This window comes from Lissotriton vulgaris, chromosome 4_1 (assembly GCF_964263255.1).
Source record: "Lissotriton vulgaris chromosome 4_1, aLisVul1.2, whole genome shotgun sequence".
In the NCBI taxonomy this organism is placed as follows: Eukaryota; Metazoa; Chordata; class Amphibia; order Caudata; family Salamandridae; genus Lissotriton; species Lissotriton vulgaris.
In genome coordinates, this window is record NC_141691.1 from 977,388,117 (window position 1) to 977,409,916 (window position 21,800).

Consider the following 21,800-nt stretch of genomic DNA (forward strand, 5'->3'; position numbering starts at 1 on the left):
TGCCTGCCCTGCACTGTGAAAGGAAAGGAGAAGTCTGGTAAACAGAGGAGTGCTTCAGAACTGGTTTGGACTGGGCAAAGGCCCCTCTCCCTTCAGAGAACAAAGGATTTTAGGGTGTACATATTGGGACCCTGATCCCATGAAATTAGAAGGCTTTTGGACTACAAGAAGAAACCTTTACTGAGGAGAGGAACCTGAAGAAACTGAGGAAAGACTATTCCCAAGCTGAAGTGCTGCTTGGGGGATTGGCCTGCAGTGGTTGCCTTACTACCAAAGGAAGGAGAAAGGAACTTTGTGTACTTTGCTTTCAACTTGTGAAGGATCTCCAAGGGCTTGGAAAAGAGCTTGCCTTCTGCTGAAGTCTCAGGGACAACTAACTTCAACCCCCAGCTCCCCAGAATTCTTTTGGAAGTGCCTGCTGCTGTTTTGGGCCTTCTGAAGAACTGCGTGTCGCAGGGAGCTGGAAGCGCGACTCAACGAGAAGAAGCGCGTCGTCGTCGCTGGGCCTACCGTAGCAACTCCGAAGGAGGGTGTCGCTGCTGGAACTGTCGCTCTGCACCGGATCGGAGAGAAGTGTGCCGCAACGAAGAGGAAGCGTGCCACTGTCACTGTTGCAGGCGCTGCAACTCCGAAGGTTGGTGTGTTGCGCTGTAGCTGTCGCATTGCACTGCATCGAGAGAAGAGTCTCGCAACGAGGTCGGAGCATGTTGCCGTCGCTGTGTCTGCTGTCGCAACTCCGAAGGAGGGTGTCGCCGATGGAACTGTCGCACTGCACCGCATCGAAGAAGAGCACCTCACATATCCGAGAAGCGCACCGCCGTCGGAGCTGCTGCAGTCACATCATAGTTGTCGCCGCTGTAGTTGTCGCATCAAGCGGAAGCTTCATGCATCGTGGAAGAAGAGTGTCACCGATGGAGCTGCTGCCGTCGCATCATCAGGGTGTCGCCGCTGCCATCCACGCATCGAACCGAGAACTTCAAACATCCCCGTAGAAGTGTGCCGCATCTGGAAGATCTTCACATCTTTATTTCTTTGCACCCGAACTTTGCCGCATTTCCCTCACTGCAACATTGCTTGTCGTGGAAGCGCAACGCAACATAAGGTACATTGACGCAAAGTGTTGCATATAAGAACTGAACTGAACTAAGCTAAATCCACCATCTCAAAGTAACAGTATTGTGTATTTTTGTCGTTAATGGTCTTGTGGTAACTATAAAGTATACTTATTTTTATATAAAACCTGTGTAAATTGTAAATTGATACTTGTATAGCACACTACTCACCCACAAGGGTCTCAAGGCGCTTGTACGAATACCGCTGTGGAACCCATCCTGGCTTTCCCTGTGAGGCGTCCACTCCTGGGCACCCCCAAGGTGGAGGCCAGGCATCCTTAGCGTTGTGGGGGCCAGTGTGGAGATTAAACAAGCTATTGTCCAGAGTTGCAGAGTGGGACTCCATGATTGGAATAGGCACCGAGGCGAGAATTATCAGGTCTGTGGAATTTTGAGCCCAAGACCCGCCGAGGGATGGGAATTGAACCCTGGTCCCGGGCTAGACATCTGCATCAGGGTCTGCCGCTCTAATCATTGAGCCACACTTCTGGCGTTCTGTGGTGTCCATTTGTAGTGTTGTCACTGGGTTACTGTATGTGGTCGCAAATGCTTAACACACTGCCTCTGAGATAGGCCTGTCTGCTCATGCCAAGCTACAAACGGATCTACCTTAAATAAATAATTTAACAGTATATTATTCAGAAGGAAGTGTTGTATTTGTGAACTTTTGTATAGAGTTAGTGAGATTGAAATTAATAATCACATTAAATTTGATAGTTAGTAATAATATTGGGGAGAGGAGTTGGCTTAACGAGTAGGGCGGTCGACATTGAATCTGAGGAACCAGGTTCGAGTCTCGGCATTGATGCTGAATATCCTGTGATTCTAGGCAAATCACGTAATCTCCCCGTGCCTAACGAAAATGAATGTGTCCTCATGTAACGCAACTGGTGCTCTGTAAAGTGCTCTGATACCATTCGGGTCAAGTTCGCACTATATAAAACTCCGTAAAAAAAAAGTTAAACTTGAAAAGTGTATTGTGTTGTAGTACCTTGAATTGCGCGTTTGTTTCGTGGATTCGCAAATCCACAAAAATTTTTAAAAGAGTATGTATGTTAAAAAAAGTTACATTCACTCTTGGGTTAGAGGGTGGCTCTAAAGAGAGCCCTTGTTTTTATTATGACTTTGTTAGAGCTACATGTAAGTGCGGATGCACAGCTTAAGGTTGTTGAGAAACACTCTGTTTCCTTCAGCTATAATCTGTAGATATCATCCAACTTACATTGTTGTTATAGATGGAGCCCATCCTATGGTCTCTTAGGTAAGCAGAACAGCTTTATTGAAATTTTTCCTAGCTTTCGCAATCTGTGGACAGAATTCACTTGACCGCTACAATTTCTGTCTTTGGAGTATATAAAGACAGTCTGAGGAAAAAGCAACATCAATTGTGCAAAGGTATCCTTCATTAGGATTTCCAGACCTACCCCAGTCAATGTGCCTAGGTAATTGCCACCACAGTGCACAATCATGAGGTTAGGGGGTTGGAGATGCAAAAAGGTTTCAACCAAAGGCATCCATTGGTGCCACTTTAATCCTCTCTGCGCAATCCATTTAGTATCCACATTTTTCAAACCTAGGTCTTTGTCAATACCTCTGTGTTCAGCATACTTTTTGCACCAGAAAACATAGCTGTGCCCTACAATCCATACTGTAAGCATCTTGAAGGGATGTCTGGAAGGAATGAAAAAGATGTCTGTAACTGAGGTAGTCAGTTGGTAGAATAAGAGGTAATTAAAATGGTGGAGAAGATGCTATTTTTGAATAAGTCGATACGTGATTGGCTGTTCATTAATTTTGTGCACTCAAAAATAGGATGCATGTTACTTTCCTGAAGAAGCATGTTTCTTATTGGTTATTAAAAAATGTCTGTAAGCTACAGTAGATAGGATAAGGTAATATTTTGCAAAAGTCAACCATACCTGCTAATTGTCTTTGCAAGCTACTGTGCTGAACTTGAAAATATGGTGAACTTGTGACCTGCTGGTACAGTTGAATGTTGCGGAAACTGTTACTTTGAAAACTGGGATTAGGCAGAGTAGGAGAAGGGTTGAAATTGTACTGTGGATTTAAAATGTGAAATTGTAACTTATATATAAGTGATATGTTACTAAATTAAGTTTTTCTAAGTCAGTAGTATGTGTAGAAGTAGTGTGTTGTTAAAAAAATACTAGCATTATTAGAAATAGGTTTTTGAGCTTCTGTAAGGTTTTGCTGCTCCATCGCGACTCTACACTGCGGCACCACAGTGGAGTTGTGACTCCAGAAAATTACAGAACCAGTTGGGCATTTTTACAAGATAGTTAGAAAGGGTTAATATGTGTAACCAATAGAAATTTGTTTCACAATTTGAAATAATGAAGGAAGCAATGTGGTTTGTTAATAACATTTATTTGTGTGCTGAAAGAGAGGGAAAGCTTGCCATTACTGATTTTACGTTGTTGAAGTGGTGAATTACATTTATTGTGTGCAAAAGAATATCTTTTATGAGTTTCTGATATTCCATATTCTACAATGCTATTTGAAAGGTGAGTTACACATTTGTAAGGTGTGTTATGTATTATGTAGTAGTGCTTTACTGTTTGTAGAAATATTTTTAGATTTGAAAAGCTTTTTTTTCAAAGTTTTAGAATTATTAGAGAAGTGTGATGTTTGAAATATGTTACGAAATATACAGATGTGTATTGTAGTTTGTTTTATTGCAGTGAAATGATGATTGAAATAGTTTGTGCATACTAATATGTGTACATAGGTAGATGGATTAGTGACTATGGTAGTTTGTATGAGTCTGTGAAAAGGTGCAGTTGAAGTACGCCGCATAATTATAGGTGTCTCTTTGAAATGGGAAGTGCCGTTTGTCAAGTTTTAAGGTTTGTATTGTGTTCTGACTGAGGTATGTCTCTACTTCAATATGTAATCTCATATGTGTTATACATCTGAAGACGTTAGATGTATAAAACATAGATATTAATCTATTTTTAGTTTTCTTTTATATCTGATGCTACCAGCAAAATGAACAGACATATGCATGCATACTTTCAGGAATAGGCTGAGACTTACAACAGAGACATGCAAAGGGTTGCTACTTTAATTTGGCTAGGCCCGACAGCTTCATTCGTCATAGAATAGTGAAGCTGCAGCACAAATGTGAGGTTTAACACATGTTGGCAGAGGGATTAGTGATTAGAGCAGGGGAGGGTAGCCAGAATTTCCCTGTCAAAAAGGAGGTAAGGCAGGGGTGTGTGCTAGCCCCCTTTCTTTTGATCTGGTATATAAGTGACCTGGGTGCAGTTTTAAGTAAGGAAGGCCAGGATACCCCTCATATTGGTGGTCTCCCGATTGCAGTGTTACTATATGCGGATGAGACTGTCTTAGTTTCCCGTATTCAAATAGTATTGCAAAAAGTTGTTACAAGCTTTGCTACTTTTATGTCTAAGCTGGATCTCCAGGTTAACACCACTAAAACATATGTAATGAAAAGCGGCAGAAATAGTATAAAGTGTTGAGATGTTTATATTACTAATAAAAAGCTGGAATTTACAAACAATTTCACATACTTGGGAATAGTTTTTGTAAAAAGGGGTTTATGGGCAAACGCCATAAGAGCAAGGAAACTATTATTCGCAAAATCTACAGCAGCTTTGGTGAATTTTGCCAGGAAGTTGGGTAAACAACTGGTCATTGAACTGATTAAAATCTATAATGCTAAATGTATATCAACAGCCATTTATGGAGTCGGCATCTGGGGTATTGCAGACGTACAACCCTTACAACTAGTGGAGAACCTATTCATAAGGTATCTTTTAGCGGTTCCCAAAAGTACGGCTACTTTTACCTGCCCTGCAGAACTTGGCATGTCATACCTATCAGAAATAATAAAAATTCAACTGGTCTTACTGTGGCATAGGATCTTGTCTAGTCATACCACTGGATTTAATCGTAACGTGGTCAAAGACTGTCTTAACCTGGAAGGGGAGTCACAAATACCATGGCTTACCTATGTTAAAAAGTTTGTGACCAACATGGGTTGTCCAGATTACTTTTTTAACCCACCTAGTATTGCCATTATTCCTTGGAAAGTACTAAAGACCACCTGCATGGAATTCCTGGGGAATATTAGATTATCGCAAGAAATAGGTAAATTGTCTGTTAGGGAGTACCAACTGGTATTATCACAAATAGGGATTCAACCCAATCTTGCAGGTGTGAAGGGGAGTTATGATAGGATGTTGTTAACCCGTTTCTGCTTTGGCAGTTTTGGTAGATTGTTAGACCTGGCACCATTGGTGTGGGTCTCCCTTCAATTTTTGCTGTTGCCTCATGTATTTTTGCTGGTGTTAGATGCTTTGGGCACTGTGCCACTGCTATCCAGTGCCACAGTGCAAGTGCTCCCTATTGTAAATTGATATATTAATCAGTGGTTCCATGTTTGGCTATTTGGTTTACTTGTCAGACCCTAGTCTAGTGCACTGAGTGTGCCCAGGGCATGTAAATCCAAATGCTGCTGGCGGGCCTGCAGCATTGCTTGTGCCACCCACAGAAGCATCCTTGTAAAATGTGTCTAAGGTAGGCCATTGCAGAGCCTGCGTGCAGTCTGGTATTGTCATGCTGACTGGGCGAGTGCACCCACTTGCCAGTCCCCAAACCTTCCCTGTTCTTCATATCAGTCACCCCTATGGTAGGCCCAAGGGCAGTGTGCATAGTAAGTATAAGGTAGGACAAGCTCAGACGTGTGTGGCATATCCTAATAGTGAATTACAGACATTTTCATTTTTCACTATTGCAAGGCTACCTGTTCTCCATAGGCCAGAATGGGCTGTTAGATTATTACATGTTTATAATCCTAACTGTCTCAGAGAACATGGTAGAAATTCGAGTTTAGTGTGCCTGAACTCAGAATGATAAAATACATCTTTTAGTGAAGTTGGTTTTAACATTATGTGTTTTCAAATACCACTATTATAAAGTAGGTATTTGCTTGTCTAACCTTTCAAGCCTGCCTCTGCTAGGTTGTGTATTCCTTTGTATGGTTTTGTGTGTGACAGGGCTGGTGGATTCCAAGAGACAGGATGAGTCAGCCCAGTGGTGAATAGAGGGATCTGCATCTAGATGGGATAGAGGAGTTGCACCTGAACCTTGAATAGGGCTTTGCCTGCTTCCACAACGCTGGCTCTACCTCCTGGGGAGCTGCTGATGTCTCTGCCCTGCACACTGAAAGAAGAGAAGGAGTCCTGTAAACAAAGTGCTCCAGGACTGTACTTGCCTTCCACAATGCTGGCTCCACCTCCTGTGGGGCATCTGATGTGCCTGCCATGCACTGTGAAAGGAAAAGAGAAGTCTGGTAAACAGAGGAGTGCTTCAGACTGGTTTGGACTGGGCAAAGGCCCCTCTCCCTTCAGAGAACAAAGGATTTTAGGGTATACATATTGGGTCCCTGATCCCATGAAATTAGAAGGCTTTTGGACTACAAGAAGAAACCTTTACTAAGGAGAAGAACCTGAAGAAACTGAGGAAAGACTATTCCCAAGCTGAAGTGCTGCTTGGGGGATTGGCCTGCAGTGGTTGCCTTACTACCAAAGGAAGGAGAAAGGAACTTTGTGTACTTTGCTTTCAACTTGTGAAGGATCTCCAAGGGCTTGGAAAAGAGCTTGCCTTCTGCTGAAGTCTCAGGGACAACTAACTTCAACCCCCAGCTCCCCAGAATTCTTTTGGAAGTGCCTGCTGCTGTTTTGGGCCTTCTGAGGAACTGCGTGTCGCAGGGAGCTGGAAGCGCGACTCAACGAGAAGAAGCGCGTCGTCATCGCTGGGCCTGCCGTAGCAACTCCGAAGGAGGGTGTCGCCGCTGGAACTGTCGCTCTGCACCGGATCGGAGAGAAGTGTGCCGCAACAAAGAGGAAGCGTGCCACTGTCACTGCTGCAGGCGCCGCAACTCCGAAGGATGGTGTGTTGCGCTGTAGCTGTCGCATTGCACTGCATCGAGAGAAGAGTCTCGCAACGAGGTCGGAGCGTGTTGCCGTCCCTGTGTCTGCCGTCGCAACTCCGAAGGAGGGTGTCGCCGATGGAACTGTCGCACTGCACCGCATAGAAGAAGAGCACCTCACATCTCCGAGAAGCGCACCGCCGTCGGAGCTGCTGCAGTCACATCATAGTTGTCGCCGCTGTAGTTGTCGCATCAAGCGGAAGCTTCATGCATCGTGGAAGAAGAGTGTCACCGCTGGAGCTGCTGCCGTCGCATCATCAGGGTGTTGCCGCTGCCATCCACGCATCGAACCGAGAACTTCAAACATCCCCGTAGAAGTGTGCCGCATCTGGAAGATCTTCACATCTTTATTTCTTTGCACCTGAACTTTGCCGCATTTCCCTCACTGCGACATTGCTTGTCGTGGAAGCGCAACGCAACATAAGGTACATTGACGCAAAGTGTTGCATCTAAGAACTGAACTGAACTAAGCTAAATCCACCATCTTAACATAACAGTATTGTGTATTTTTGTCATTAATGGTCTTGTGGTAACTATAAAGTATACTTATTTTTATATAAAACCTGTGTAAATTGTAAATTGATACTTGTATAGCGCACTACTCACCCGCAAGGGTCTCAAGGCGCTTGTACGAATACCGCTGTGGAACCCATCCTGGCTTTCCCTGTGAGGCGTCCACTCCTGGGCACCCCCAAGGTGGAGGCCAGGCATCCTTAGCGTTGTGGGGGCCAGTGTGGAGATTAAGCAAGCTATTGCCCAGAGTTGCAGAGTGGGACTCCATGATTGGAATAGGCAATGAGGCGAGAATTATCAGGTCTGTGGAATTTTGAGCCCAAGACCCGCCGAGACCAGCCACACTCCTGGCGTTCTGTGGTGTCCATTTGTAGTGTTGTCACTGGGTTACTGTATGTGGTCACAAATGCTTAACACACTGCCTCTGAGATAGGCCTGTCTGCTCATGCCAAGCCACAAAGGGGGTGAGCAGGGTTTTTTTTAGGAGTTAAACCCCCTTATCCTGACTAGAGGCAAGGGTCCCTATTTGTCACAAGTACCTACCTGTGCTAACCAGAGACCCCCAAATCTAACATAGATTTTTGTGTTTCCCAATATAAATGACTGGTCCCGGCTATTAGACCCATGTCCTTCTGATGACACTTGTTCTAAACCGGCCCCCCCGCACCCCCTCCAAACCCCTTTTGACCACTTTGCATTGGCTTTCCATCAAACAGAGGGTGAAGTTCAAGGCCTGTTGTATCATACACAAGTGTCTTCAGAGGAAAGGCCCCATGTACCTGTCTAATAAATTCTCTCTCTATGTACCCTCGCGATCCCTGAGATCTAGCGAACAGGCTCTGCTGCGGGTACCTAGAGCAAAAAAGGCAAGACAAGGCGATAGAGCACTTTCCATTGCTGGTCCAATGCTGTGGAATACCCTCCCACTTTCCTTGAGACTCTGTAAGGAGCACTTCCCCTTTAGGAGACAGCTAAAAACCTTTTTATTTCAAAATGAATATGTTACACTGCCAGTACTGTTTATTTGCATAAGGCTGCCAAAGGCGCGGAGATACTCCTTCGGGACGTGATCCTAGTGTGATACAAACACGCAAATAAATAAATAAACTTCCTCACAATCCACCATTCATGTTTTGTTCTTCTGCAACTTTTATGACTTCTTGCGCAGAAGATGGAATCTCCCAATACTGAAGACGCTGCGTCTGAGACAATGTCGGCCTGCTTTTCTCTGATTATCACTTTTGGATCAAGAAATGCTTATGGAATGTCTAACAAAATACTTGAAGGGTGTGATTAGAACTCGAAAATCCATGCTATCCCCTTTTTTTTAACTGTTATATGATTTTTAATATTTCTTATGTATGTACTGCTTTTAATGAGAATGTATTTATTTATTTATTTATAAAGATTTATATAGCGCGAACAAGATCCCGAGGGATATCAGAGCGCTTTAGAATAGGATGGGATGAAGGACATAGAAGCAAAATCGACATCAAGTAGTAGTAAAAACACAGGAATGATCGCATATTCAGGGACAGTTGCACAAAAAAACACATAACAAATGACAAAAAAACACATAACAAATGATAGTCCAATGGAAGTAAGATCGATGTCTGCGAGCAGGTGCGCCTAGCCCACTTAGGGTAAGAATGTATTCATAAATAATTTTTTGGCTTCCAATTTGAATGCCGTTGTTGGAGAGATTCGGCGTACTTCAGGTGGAAGAGAGTTCTATAGCTTTGGGGCTGAACCGGAAAAGGCTCTGTGACAAGTTCTCTTTTTCCTAAAGATGAGTGGTTTCAAGAGCAAAGTCTTGGCGCTTCTTGAGGATCTTACACCACAACAAGAGAGCTCCAGTTTTTGCGCCAGGTACATGGCAGTATTGAAGTGAAGGGCTTTGTGCGCCAGAACAACAATCTTTAACTGAATACGTGCTTCATAAGGCAACCATTTGAGAGAATTTAGGACTGGAGAAATGTGCTTGTTTCGCTTAGTGCCTGTAACCAGTCTAGCCGCTGTATTCAGTGATGCTCTTAGTGGAGCCAGCGAGTGTTTGGGAAGGTATTTAAAAATGTATTAACCTGAACAATTTTTCTCTGATGCCTAATCATATATGAATATACCTGCTATTTTTATAAATTGGTGTTGATTTCCTTCTTGAGAAGTGTGTCTCATTTATTTAGTGACCATTGTGTGGATTTTCAGATATCTTTTACTCCTCTGTGATAATCCTAAGGCCTCAATGACACTACCCCCTAACATAGCACTGTGGGATTGCCACAGCAAGCCCCTGTCCTCTCATAAGGGAAATCTTGGACTCTTCACACGATATACCTCATTTTGATATTCAGATAAAGACCCAGCTTCCTACACATATGATCACAGAGAGGACAACCTCCTGCCACAGCCAGCATAGGAAATCAGATTGCCAACATAAAAGTTAAACTACTAACAAAATAAAAAGGACCTGCAGAGCTGTCAACATAACCCATAATATAAAAATGCATGTCTGTCTCTCACATATATTCATTCAGCACACAGCTAAGCACTGCAACCCATAACATGATAACCACATGTATGACATGGATACACTGCCTCCATATGTTCAAAGCCAAGACTAAGCATGGGCGAATTTTGCGAATCTGGCGTTCGCGAATTTGCATATTTACGAACTCGCAATCCGCAAAATCCGCGAATTCTCGCAAATTTGCGGATTTTTATTTTTTTTTGTGTTTGCAAGGGTTTCTGCCAGTTTGCGAGGGTTTGGTACCAGTTCGCAATTGCGAACTTACTTGTCGGCTAGCAACGGTCGCGACTATGCTGTTTCTACGTCTGGTTCATCATCACAGGTTCCCAGCACCCTCTGTTTCACCACTGCCACCCTCTGTTTCACCCATGCCACCCTCTGTTACATCAATGCCACCCTCTGGTTCATCATCACTGTAGATTATGGGGGGGGGAAGCAAGCACACCTGCCCTGCTTCAACTGACATGAATTAATTTGGGGTTAGTTTATTAATGTGTCACTGTTTTAAAATTCCAGGTCTGGCACCTGCTTCCTTATCAGTAATTTGCTTTCTGTTGCAGTGCAATTTTTTTTTCCAGGACCTTTGTGGCCTACTTGTAGCTATTCTATGAGCCTGCTGTGAGGGTCAGAGCAGGGTCATACAATTGTTGCAACTAGCAACTGAACTCTGGAGGGGCCCCAGTCAGGAAGCACTACAGGGAATGGTTACTAATGATGAGATTGAACTCTTGCACCTGCTGAGTGCTTTCAGTTTTGCAAAACTCGTTTTTTCTGCAATTTCGCGGGATTCGCGGGGCGCGAACTTGCACGAGATCGGATTCGGAAGCCGCGAATTCGTGCTAATATGCGATTTTTTTTTGCCGCGTGTTAGTTCGCAAGGTTTTGTGCGTTTTAGCGAGCCGCTTGTAGCGCAAGGCGCGAAGTTACCCTCGCGGTCGTTCAAGGGCGCGGCCATCTTGTTTGCATGACGTATTTCCGTTTCCGGGCGCGAAGTGTAATCTCGCAAAGTGTGCGGCTCGCTAGTACAATTTCGCGGGTGTTCGCGAGGAAAATTTCACTCGAACATACCCGCGCGGTCGTGAACGGGCGCGGCCATCTTGTTTCTCATTCATTGCTATGGTTCTGGGCATGCTTTTGGTATCCTCTCTGTATCTCTGCCATCCTTTGCTTGTTTGAAGTTTTTTTTAATCTATTTTACTTATTATCTATCTCTCTATTTTTCTTGCTCTATATTTTTGTGTTTTCTGCTACTTTTGGTTAATTTTAAACTACTTTTTTCAACTCTTTACTTTTCTTCTCTTCCCTATTCTATTTTCTTTATTATTTAGCTTCCTTTCTGCCCAGACCATGGTGAAGGGAGCCGGGAAGCATCCCGAGAAGGGGAAGGGTCCCGCACCCCATGCCCGGCTCCCGTGCGGGTGTTTGAGGGGGGAGCAGGTCGTACCCCGGGAGATCTTCAGCCCGGAGGAGGTGGGCGCACTAATTTTTTATGTTCAGCGCCGCCTCCCCAGGACCATCATGGCAGGCGGCAGGATCGGTAGTGGGTACGGGATCCGGGAGCCCCGGAAGCGGTGGGAGAAGGTGTGCCGGGCCATGTACCACCACTCTCGGGTCCGGCGCCCCTATAACCAGGCCACCCACCGCTGGACGGATGTCCTGGACCGTGAACGCGATCTGCTCGGCCTGCTTGGCCTTGAGATCCCCGGGCTTAGTGAGTAGTAGTAGCTATTTCTTTACTACTCTATTTTCTCCTGCTCTGTGTGTTATTATATTGCAATTTTTTGTTTTTTACCAAGAGCAATAATGCTGCTCATTACATTTTAGGTAAATTATATTTCAAAATCTTCTGTGCATTTCAGGTGCACTGCTCTCCTTCTCAGTAGTGTTGCTACTATGCTTATTTGTTTTTGATTTTGTGTTCATTTCATTGGCCTGTGAAATTATGTATGAGTGTAGTTTAAAGAACTGCGTAATGCTAGACACTAAGGTTCAGATTTTTAATTACCGGCGCATCCATGCAAAGTAGCAGGGATGCCCCAGTAATTGTGCGCCACGCCACCATCACCCATGGTGCGCCGTATTTACAATGCGGCGCACCATGGGCCCAAAACGTCACCAAAGCGTTACGCATCTGTGCCGTAAAGGCGGCGCATTGCTGGAGTTGCGTCGCAACGATGGCGCAGCTCCATCAATGCTCTGGGGTGCCCTATCTCCCCAATGCTGCGTCAAGCCGTACGTCTGCTTCAAGCAGGCGCAGGGTTTGAGTCACGTATCATTGTCCTTAAAGTGACTGATTGAAATCTTATAGATTTCTCTCAGCCACTTTTAGGATGCGTTCCTGCGCAGGAACGCCCTCCCTTGCGCCGGAACGCCCCCTGATGGCGCAGGGCTTTACAACGTGATGCATCTCCCATATGCGTCACGTTGTTAATATACGCCGCACCATTGCGCCTCTTTTGTTCTGCCGCTGCGTCACAAAAGTCACGCAACAATGGAGCAAAAGAGCCGCAAGGGGCTTCTAAATCAGCCCCTACAGACTCAAGTCCAGTCCTTCCTTTGTACACATGGCGATAAGAAGAAATAGTGGTGGTGGATTGATAGTTTGAGTATTTTAATGACTGGTTAATGTAGTAGGAAACTTTAGTGTTGTCGCTGATCTGCAATCACGATGGACTTTGTCTGTCACTTCGCGTGCTGCGGACTGCTGCCTGCCAATCCTAGGCAAACCTTTTTAGTACTTTGTTTAGTGAGTTACATAAGAAGTTTCCAATTTGACGGTCCGCAAATCAAGCAATACTAATAACGTAGTAGAACACATGAGATCGGTCAATATAGCCCGTGGAATAGTTGTCTATTTGCTATTTCACCAAAATATTTTGTTATTGTTCTTTTGAAATGTTTGATTTGGTTGACAAATATCATCCATGTTTTCTGGTCTTTCTTTCTTTCATGTTGTACATCAGCTCCCCCCAGGGGCAAGAGGACACAGGAGGAGGAGGAGGGTGCTGTTCAGGATGCAGGCCTGGATCGGGCAGGCGAGGGCTCCTTTGGTGGCCACAGTAAGTTTTAATTTTAATATAGAGTGCATATTTTTTCCTAGCGTTCCTCATTCGATTTTTTCTAAATCGTCTTTGATCTTCTTGTAGACTGGATCTAAATTCTTATCCTGCCTCGACTATGACTCCCTGTGGTATTACTAGATTATTCTTATTAGTCTGTCTGTGTAGCTAACTAAGATTGCACATTTGGCAATTCCATTGGACTCCCATTCTAGTCAGCAATAGCTCTATGCACTGAGTGCAGTCCATAATGTCTTTTCAAGTCTTCTAAATGTTTATGCTTTGACAATTGCCAACAATAAAAAGGTGAATGACCACCAAGAAAGAATAAGATACTACTTTACTTTTGGTTTGGATAGTAGGACAATCCATTCTACTACTGTTGCAGGGACAAATCTGCACAAACATAACTATGGACACTAAATAATGCATTGCTTAGCTTATCAATTATAATAGGTGCTGTTAGACTTTCCACATACCTCAGTGATAACAGACTTTGTAGTTGAACCCCCAATCTCCTTACTGACTAGATAGTGTGGCAGAGTCATTTAGCTCCCAAAGTCACCGATGATTGATCCCCAATGATGTCAGAGGCACGGACTCATGCTTGCAAAAATTCCAAAACCTTTAGCTCATCCACTCTAGTCTGGAGGACCAAAAACCACAGAGTCTATTTAAGTTTAAAAGCTTTATTAAAATAAACACATTTATTAAAATCAAGTTTGTCATAAAAGTAAACGTTTAACTGAAATTGGAAAAGTGCTTAGTGCTGACGATTAATTGGACACATTTCTTGTGGTCGAGCCGAGCTCTCACCTGGTTTGAACTTGATCCTGCTCGTGTTCTTAGAAGTCAAGCTTCTGTCTGTTAGGAGAAAAAGTGGTGCGTGTTAAAAATAAAAAGCAAGCATTCATCAGTTGTGCCAAAAAGTGCAGCAAGACAACAGCCTTCCCTGGAAAAAGGGACATTTTTACTTTAGAGTAGACAGTCACAAATTATTACATTGTATTCTGTTTTTTTCACATTTCTTTCTTCCTCCTAGACCAAATATTATATAGTAGTGAGTGGTGTATTCTAACATTCTTAAATGTACTTTGTAGGTGGAACATCTGGAGGCAGGGCCAGCGCGGAGGTGCTGGTATTGGCCGAGGGGAACAACTCTGGGGAGGAGGCGGTGCAAGTGCCGGACAAGGACATGCCTGTGAGGAATAACACGGTGGTGGCGGGCAGAGGTAAGCTATAAATTCCTTACTTATTGAGATTGAAGACTGCAGAGTGTGCTTTCTGCACGGGTGTATTATAAATCAACCAGGTAGTAGCCTCCTCTAAATGTACTTCGACTTAGCTGTGAAGTTTTGGGCGAGAAGAATCCCAATCAGATCTGAGATGAACTTGATGGATGGGATGAACGAAAAGCGAAAGAAGGGTGTAAGTAAGTGTGGAAGGACGAGAAATGTAATGATGACTGGCAAAGAAGAATGATATGTGTTTGCTTGGTCCCCGAGGTGGCTGGGAAGGAAAGAATATGGTATGGTGCATGGCTGGGTGATTGATGAAGCAAGGATGGGTGGAAGGAGAACAGCCTGGGTGGGTGAAACAGAAACTGTATGTGTGCATATACTTTGAATGGATGGATGCCTGGATCATGGTACTATCTGACTCTTAGATAGCATATGTGTATCTAGAGAGAGTAGACGGTCACTGGATGAACTAAGTGTTACTTTGAAGAGCATGTAACACCGCCCCCACATGTCCGTTCCAGTGTAGGAAAGGCAAGGAAAAGAAGTTGTAATTGTGTCCAAATACTACCATGAATAGTAGCAGTAGTTTGTATTGCAACTGCAAGCACAGCATATATCCGGTTATTACGGTGGACACTCCCTACCTCTCCTAATAACTTTAGTTTAGTAGTAGTACGTCATTCATGTGTGGGTGTATCACTGTTCACTCAATAATAAGCAAAGCACCTAAAGTCATCCCATATGTCATCAAATACATCCCATGTGAAGTGATAGATAATCAGATTATTTAGCTACTTTATTTTCCTTTTCTAGTACTCATTTGCACTGTAGGGTGAAAGCTAAATTAATTAAGCAGTAGCCCTTTTAACAGAGTATTCTCAGTGCCACCCGTAATAGAAAAGTAAGAGCTTCACCACCTGCATGTACTGGACCGGTACAGTAACGCAAGTCTGTCTCACTCATCATGGTGTGCGTCTGTTTTTCTCGGGTGCAAGTTCACTGCGCTGGCATTATGCCTGCTTGCATAAGATAACGTACCAATTTTCCTAAACAAGAGAGAAGAAGAAGAATAAGACTGGTGTACTGTCATAGTCGACTGTAATGGAAGTCCATAGTGCTCGTAGAATTTGTTCCTTAAACTCCCACTAATGTTAGAGCAAGGATGAAGAAGTCGGAGGTTACATAGATACTGTCCTCAATAGTTATGTACTGTTCTTTCAATTTGCTACTTGTACTGTGACACAACTTTCTGCTCAATCATTTTGTGTTAATCTTAAGGAGCATTGGTTACAGACTATGTCTTTCTTTCTTCATATAGTTGCTCCTTCCAAATCCAACAGACCATCAAGGAGGAGGGAGCTGGCTCGAATGGCCCGGCAACGGAGGCTGGATGCCACTGTCGCTGAATATCGGCGGCTGGTGGCCCTGGAGGAGGAGGAGACGCAGTCTACCGGTACAACAACAACATCCCCTGGGACAGCTACATCCTCCTCCATGCCCCCACGGGCTGCCAGCCAGCGCAGTGCTCCAGCGGTACGGAGCCGGGCTACCAAAGCCAACCGCCACCGCCGAGCAGCAAAGACAGCAGCTGCCCCCCACAGGATTTGCAAGGCACGCCAGCGCCGCTTATGCCTCAGAGTGTCCTACCTGGAGCAGGAGGTCCTAACCTATAAGAACTTGGTGGAGGGCCTCCGCTTCGACCATGCCACCCTCCGCAAGGAGCATGATGCCCTGGCCGCTAAAGTCAACAGCACCCTGCCGTAGTGTCCCTTGCCCCTTTTTTAGAGACTTTTGGGGGGTGGGAATTGGGAGTTGGGTTGTTTTTGGGATTGAAGGACAATCGTTGGGGTTAGGGAGGGTTTTGCGGGAGATTATTTTGTTAGGACTACAAAAATATACTTTTTGAAACTATCTGACTATACCTGTTTTTTACTGCTTTTGAGTCTGGTGGGTGGGGGTTTAACAGTAAGTTTGTTTTCCTGAATAGTCCTAGGACTTTAGTAGTACTACCGTCAATCCCTCGTCTCTCCTAATACTCCATTATACTACCTTCAACCAAACGCTTATCTTACCTGTAATTTGTGTTTGAAAGTAGGGCTAGGCCCGGGGCTGGCTCCACGGGAAATGGCGATTAAGGTTGGCCATCCAGGGCGGATGAAATTTCCTCCTCATTGCGGTGGTACTAGTGGTATGACACAGTGGCAGTTGCATGCCTATGGAAAAAAAGAAAATGAAACCGGTTTGTCCTTACTGTAGCATTACAACGGTACGATAGAGAATATAGCAGGTGACAGTACACTAGAACAGTGCCACAATGTAGCCTAACAAATGGTAAACTATTGAAAGTATAACTTGTACTTGTGTTGGATTTCTTTGACATTGGCTACTACTACAAGAAATAGTACTGAAGCTGAGTAAATCTAGAATATATCCTCGGATTCCTTCACCAGCCTGTTGCTATGACCTTATCCTCCCCAGCAAGTGTGTGGAATTATTGATGTCATTTAGTCACATATCAAGCAAAACCACACAGCCCGGGGGAAGAGGGTTAGGGTTTGGAAAATGGATGGGAATGGGGGTTTCTTTTTGGGTAGGTTTTGTTGAGAGAAGAAAAGAAAAGCACAGCATGGACAAACAATAATTGAAGATAAAGAAATCTTTGGGTACAAAGCTAACCATAAATCTTTTAAGTGACATAAAGGAAGTGCATGCACTACTGCATGCAATGTTACTGAAAAGTAAGTAGTACTAGAATGCGACAGTACAGGGCTGCAGCGCTTTCACTTGCCTATCTCTGCACTCAGAGAAACACTTCTTACATTAAATTAGGTTTAAAAATTGATGAAGTAAAACCTATAGAATGGCTGTAGGGATCAATTTAGAAGCAGAGAGAGATCCAAGAAATGCAGTCACATTCATAGAAGAAAACAATGGATACTGTATCTGTATGTTGTTGTAGTTGTCCTGTTGAATTTGGTAAGTAAGTTGCATGCAGCAAACAATTCCTCTTATTAGCGGCACTCCTCCATTCCAGCTGACGCTTCGTCCATCAATGTTGGTGACCAGAAGACAACCTGTACACTGCCTGCCTGGCGGATGCTGAATTGCGGCTCGCTAATGTGAAGCCTGACTCCATCCTTTTTTCCCCATTGTACAGACTGAAACCCGGCCTGTAATTATTGAACGAAAAGCAGGAAGTGATATATTACAACACCATTGATAAATAAATATACGGTATGTACGCTGTGTAGTGCAAAAAGTCACACTTTGATTTTCCTAATAGACAGTACAATATTTTTGAAAGTGCGTACTCTGTCTGAGTCACCTTTTGAAGGATAAATAAGTATGGGCAAATTAATTTAGCAGATCTTTCCCCTCAAGCTAGGTGTACTGTCTGTAAACTGTGTTTTAGAACAAAATTAGACCTTCCCAGCAGTGCTCAGACCCAGACCCTTACTAAAGCCAGTCGCAAAAATGTAGAAGACCCCCAATCAGATCTCAAAAAACGAGGCCTAGCAGAAAACTGGTGACAAAACGCACTTTGAAAGTAAAAGTAGGCCCAAATACCCCCTTACCCACCGTGGATTGTATTCAAACCACTTGCAAGCAAGCAAAAGTATCCACATCGCTCCAAGACTCGAAAACCCCCCCACCCAAACACATGCAATAGAAATACTGCTAACCCTAACGAGCCCTAAGTTAAGAATAGTGGCGAAGGCTTTCTTTAACTATGCCAAATCCCCCCTTTCCCACCATGGATTTTCTTCAAATGACTTGCAACCAAAATTACACATTCTCACAAGTGCTCTAAGACCCCAGAGCTCAGTTGCAAAAATCTAGAACACCCCGAAACACATGCAATCCTGCTGCTAGGGCTAACCCTAACGAACCCTAAGTTACAAAAAGTGCCAAAAGGCTTTTCCTTATGGATTTTGTCCCAACCACTTCTATCCGGTATTAGACCTTCCCAGGAATGCCCCAAGACCAGCCAACCCACCCGCCAAAAAGCACAACACCCCCAAACAGCCAAAAAGGAAAATCTCATACTTACAATATTTCTCGGCCTTCGGTCCAAACGCGCTGTGCAGCTAGGTCATAACTCCCGTTTTCCACCACGATTTCCTGAAAAGCAAATGCAATCAAGATTAGACTGTCCCAGCAGTGCTCCCAGACCCAAAAACTCACCCACAAACACCCGGAACCCCCCCAAAGAGCACCTCAAAGGCAAGCAAGTCAGCAAAAACACAAAAAAATTACGCCTCCGATTAGGTCCAAACCACTTTTATCCGGTATTAGAGCTTCCCAGCAATGGCCCCAGAGCCGTCAACCCAGGAGAAAACTAGTAGAAGACCCCCAAACAGCCAAAAAGCAAAAGTACAAGAATGGGGACTTAGTCATTTTCTTGCCAATTTCCAAAATCACTCCGCGTGCGCTCTGCAGCTAGGCCCTAACTCCCCTCTGCCACCATGGATTTGCTTCAAACCTCTTGCAAACTAAAGTATCCATAGCCAGCAGTGCTCCCAGACCCCGAAACCCACCCACAAACACCAGGAAGCCCCCCAAACAGGCCCCCGAAAACGCTACATTGAGCAAAATGTCAGAAATAGTAAACAAAATTCTGCATGTATTTTGTCCCAACCACTTCTATCCGGTATTAGACCTTCCCAGGAATGCCCCAAGACCCGCTAACCCACCCGCCAAAAAGCACAACACCCCCAAACAGCCAAAAAGGAAAATCTCATACTTACAATATTTATCGGCCTTCGGTCCAAACGCGCTGTGCAGCTAGGTCATAACTCCCGTTTTCCACCACGGATTTCCTGAAAAGCAAATGCAACCAATATTAGACTGTCCCAGCAGTGCTCCCAGACCCCAAAACTCACCCACAAACACCCGGAACCCCCCCAAAGAGCACCTCAAAGGCAAGCAAGTCAGCAAAAACACAAAAAAAATTCCGCCTCCGATTTGGTCCAAACCACTTTTATCCGGTATTAGAGCTTCCCAGCAATGGCCCCAGAGCCGTCAACCCAGGAGAAAACTAGTAGAAGACCCCCAAACAGCCAAAAAGCAAAAGTACAAAAATGGGGACTTAGTCATTTTCTTGCCAATTTCCAAAATCACTCCGCGAGCGCTCTGTATCTAGGCCCTAACTCCCCTCTGCCACCATGGATTTGCTTCAAACCTCTTGCAAACTAAAGTATCCATAGCCAGCAGTGCTCCCAGACCCCGAAATCCACCCACAAACACCAGGAAGCCCCCCAAACAGGCCCCCAAAAACGCTACATTGAGCAAAATGTCAGAAATAGCAAAAAAAATTCTGCATGGATTTTGTCCGAACCACTTCTATCCGGTATTAGACCTTCCCAGCAATGCCCAAAGACCCGCCAACCCACCCGCAAAAAAGCACAACACCCCCAAACAGCCAAAAAGGAAAATCTCATACTTACAATATTTATTGGCCTTCGGTCCAAACACGCTGTGCAGCTAGGTCATAACTCCCGTTTTCCACCACGGATTTCCTGAAAAGCAAATGCAATCAAAATTAGACTGTCCCAGCAGTGCTCCCAGGCCCCAAAACTCACCCACAAACACCCGGAACCCCCCCCAAACAGCACCTGAAAGGCAAGCAAGTCAGCAAAAACGCAAAAAAAATTTCGCCTCCGATTTGGTCCAAACCACTTTTATCCGGTATCAGAGCTTCCTAGCAATGGCCCCAGAGCCATCAACTCACCCACAAAGAAGTAGAACACCCCCACAAGTGCAGAGTCTTTCTTCATTGGGCGTAATCCAGCGCTCTGCTTTGAGGGAAATAGGAGTCTGGAGGAGGAGGATAGAGGAGCATGTTCTTGTGAACTTTTGAACCCGAGGAATGCAGACTGCGGCACCTTCAAATCAATAAGCAAACAAGTGAAGACAGTTCTGCTGATGGGCTTGTTTTTGTGATTAGGTGATTAAAGTTTGAATTATATTATCTGTGCACAACAAAGAAAGACAGACACACAGGAATAAAAGTGAATAAGGACGAAAAAGAAAGTTATTGATTCATTGTCTCATTTTCAGGGCTCGGTGTCAGTGAATAAGAATAAGGCTTTGTCATCATACTCTGCAAATTCAGGCAGGGTGAGGTCAGTGTCACCTAACAGAGAAGAAATTCCCTCATCTACGTTGCTGTCTACCTCGTCTTCATCCGGCGTGCTTTCTCGTACTTTGTAATCTGGTGGTATGAGGTGCTGATTCATCTTGATCATTGTTAACCTCTCCACATTTTTGGGCGAGCGGCGGCTCCGTTTGGAAGTTACAATGCCACCAGCAGCACTGAAAACACGTTCAGAAGACACGCTTGCGAGTGGGCAAGACAAGTAGTTTATAGCCAGGTTGGAGAGCTGTGCCCACAATTCTTTTTTCCCATGCCAATACGCCAATGGGTCAGCATTAACATAGACCTCTGTTGAGTCATTCAGATAGTCCTGCACCATCGACTCAAGGTCCTCCAAGGTTCCTCCACTAGGCTTACTTTTTGCTGTGACCTTTTGAGAACCAAACCCAAGCACAGTTAGCCAATCCTCTTTTGCATCCAATGTTACTGTTGTGTCTGGTGCAGATGATCCGGTTGCCGGTGTCTTTAACGGCTGAGAGGTCACTTGTGCCACAGCCACAGGTGCAGAAGTGGATTCTTTTGACTTGGGATGGCCTGCTGATGCTGATGTACTGCCTTTTCCTTCAATTTTCTGCCGTTCTCTTTCAAACCTCTTGGATGACAAGGCTAGCCAACGTTTGTACTTTGTAACATCTTGATCACCAAAAGGAAAGAATGCTTGGCTTGCCAGCGCCTTTTTGTAGCGTGGATCCAGAATAGTAGCACAAATGTAATGCTGTTCTGAGTGGATCATTTTAAGACGTTCATCACCAAGTAGGTGCTCTAATAATTTCTCCGCCAAAACAAAAGGGTCTTGGTTTTTTTCATCTTTTTGAAACATAGAAGACACCGTATTCAGTTGGTGCTCCAGGATGCGCAACAATGGGATAGCTTTTCCCAAATTACAGTCCTCCTTGCTGACTGCACGCGTGAAGACCTCAAAAGGACGAAGCATGTCTGTCAGGCTTTTAACTAGGTTCCATTGCGCCGCATCTAGCCTCAGGTCCTTCTGAGCTGTACCCACTGTTAAGAAATAGTGATCGAGTCTGCTCATACAGACGCTCAAGCATGTAGAAGGTTGAGTTCCAACGTGTTGCCACCTTCTGGATGAGTCCTTTCACTGGCATTCGACGTTCATGTAGTAGGGTCCTCAGATGCTTCCGGGCCTTAAAAGAATGGCTGAAATGGTTGCACATTCTTCGGCAGATGGCCACTATCTCGCACGCTGGACTGTC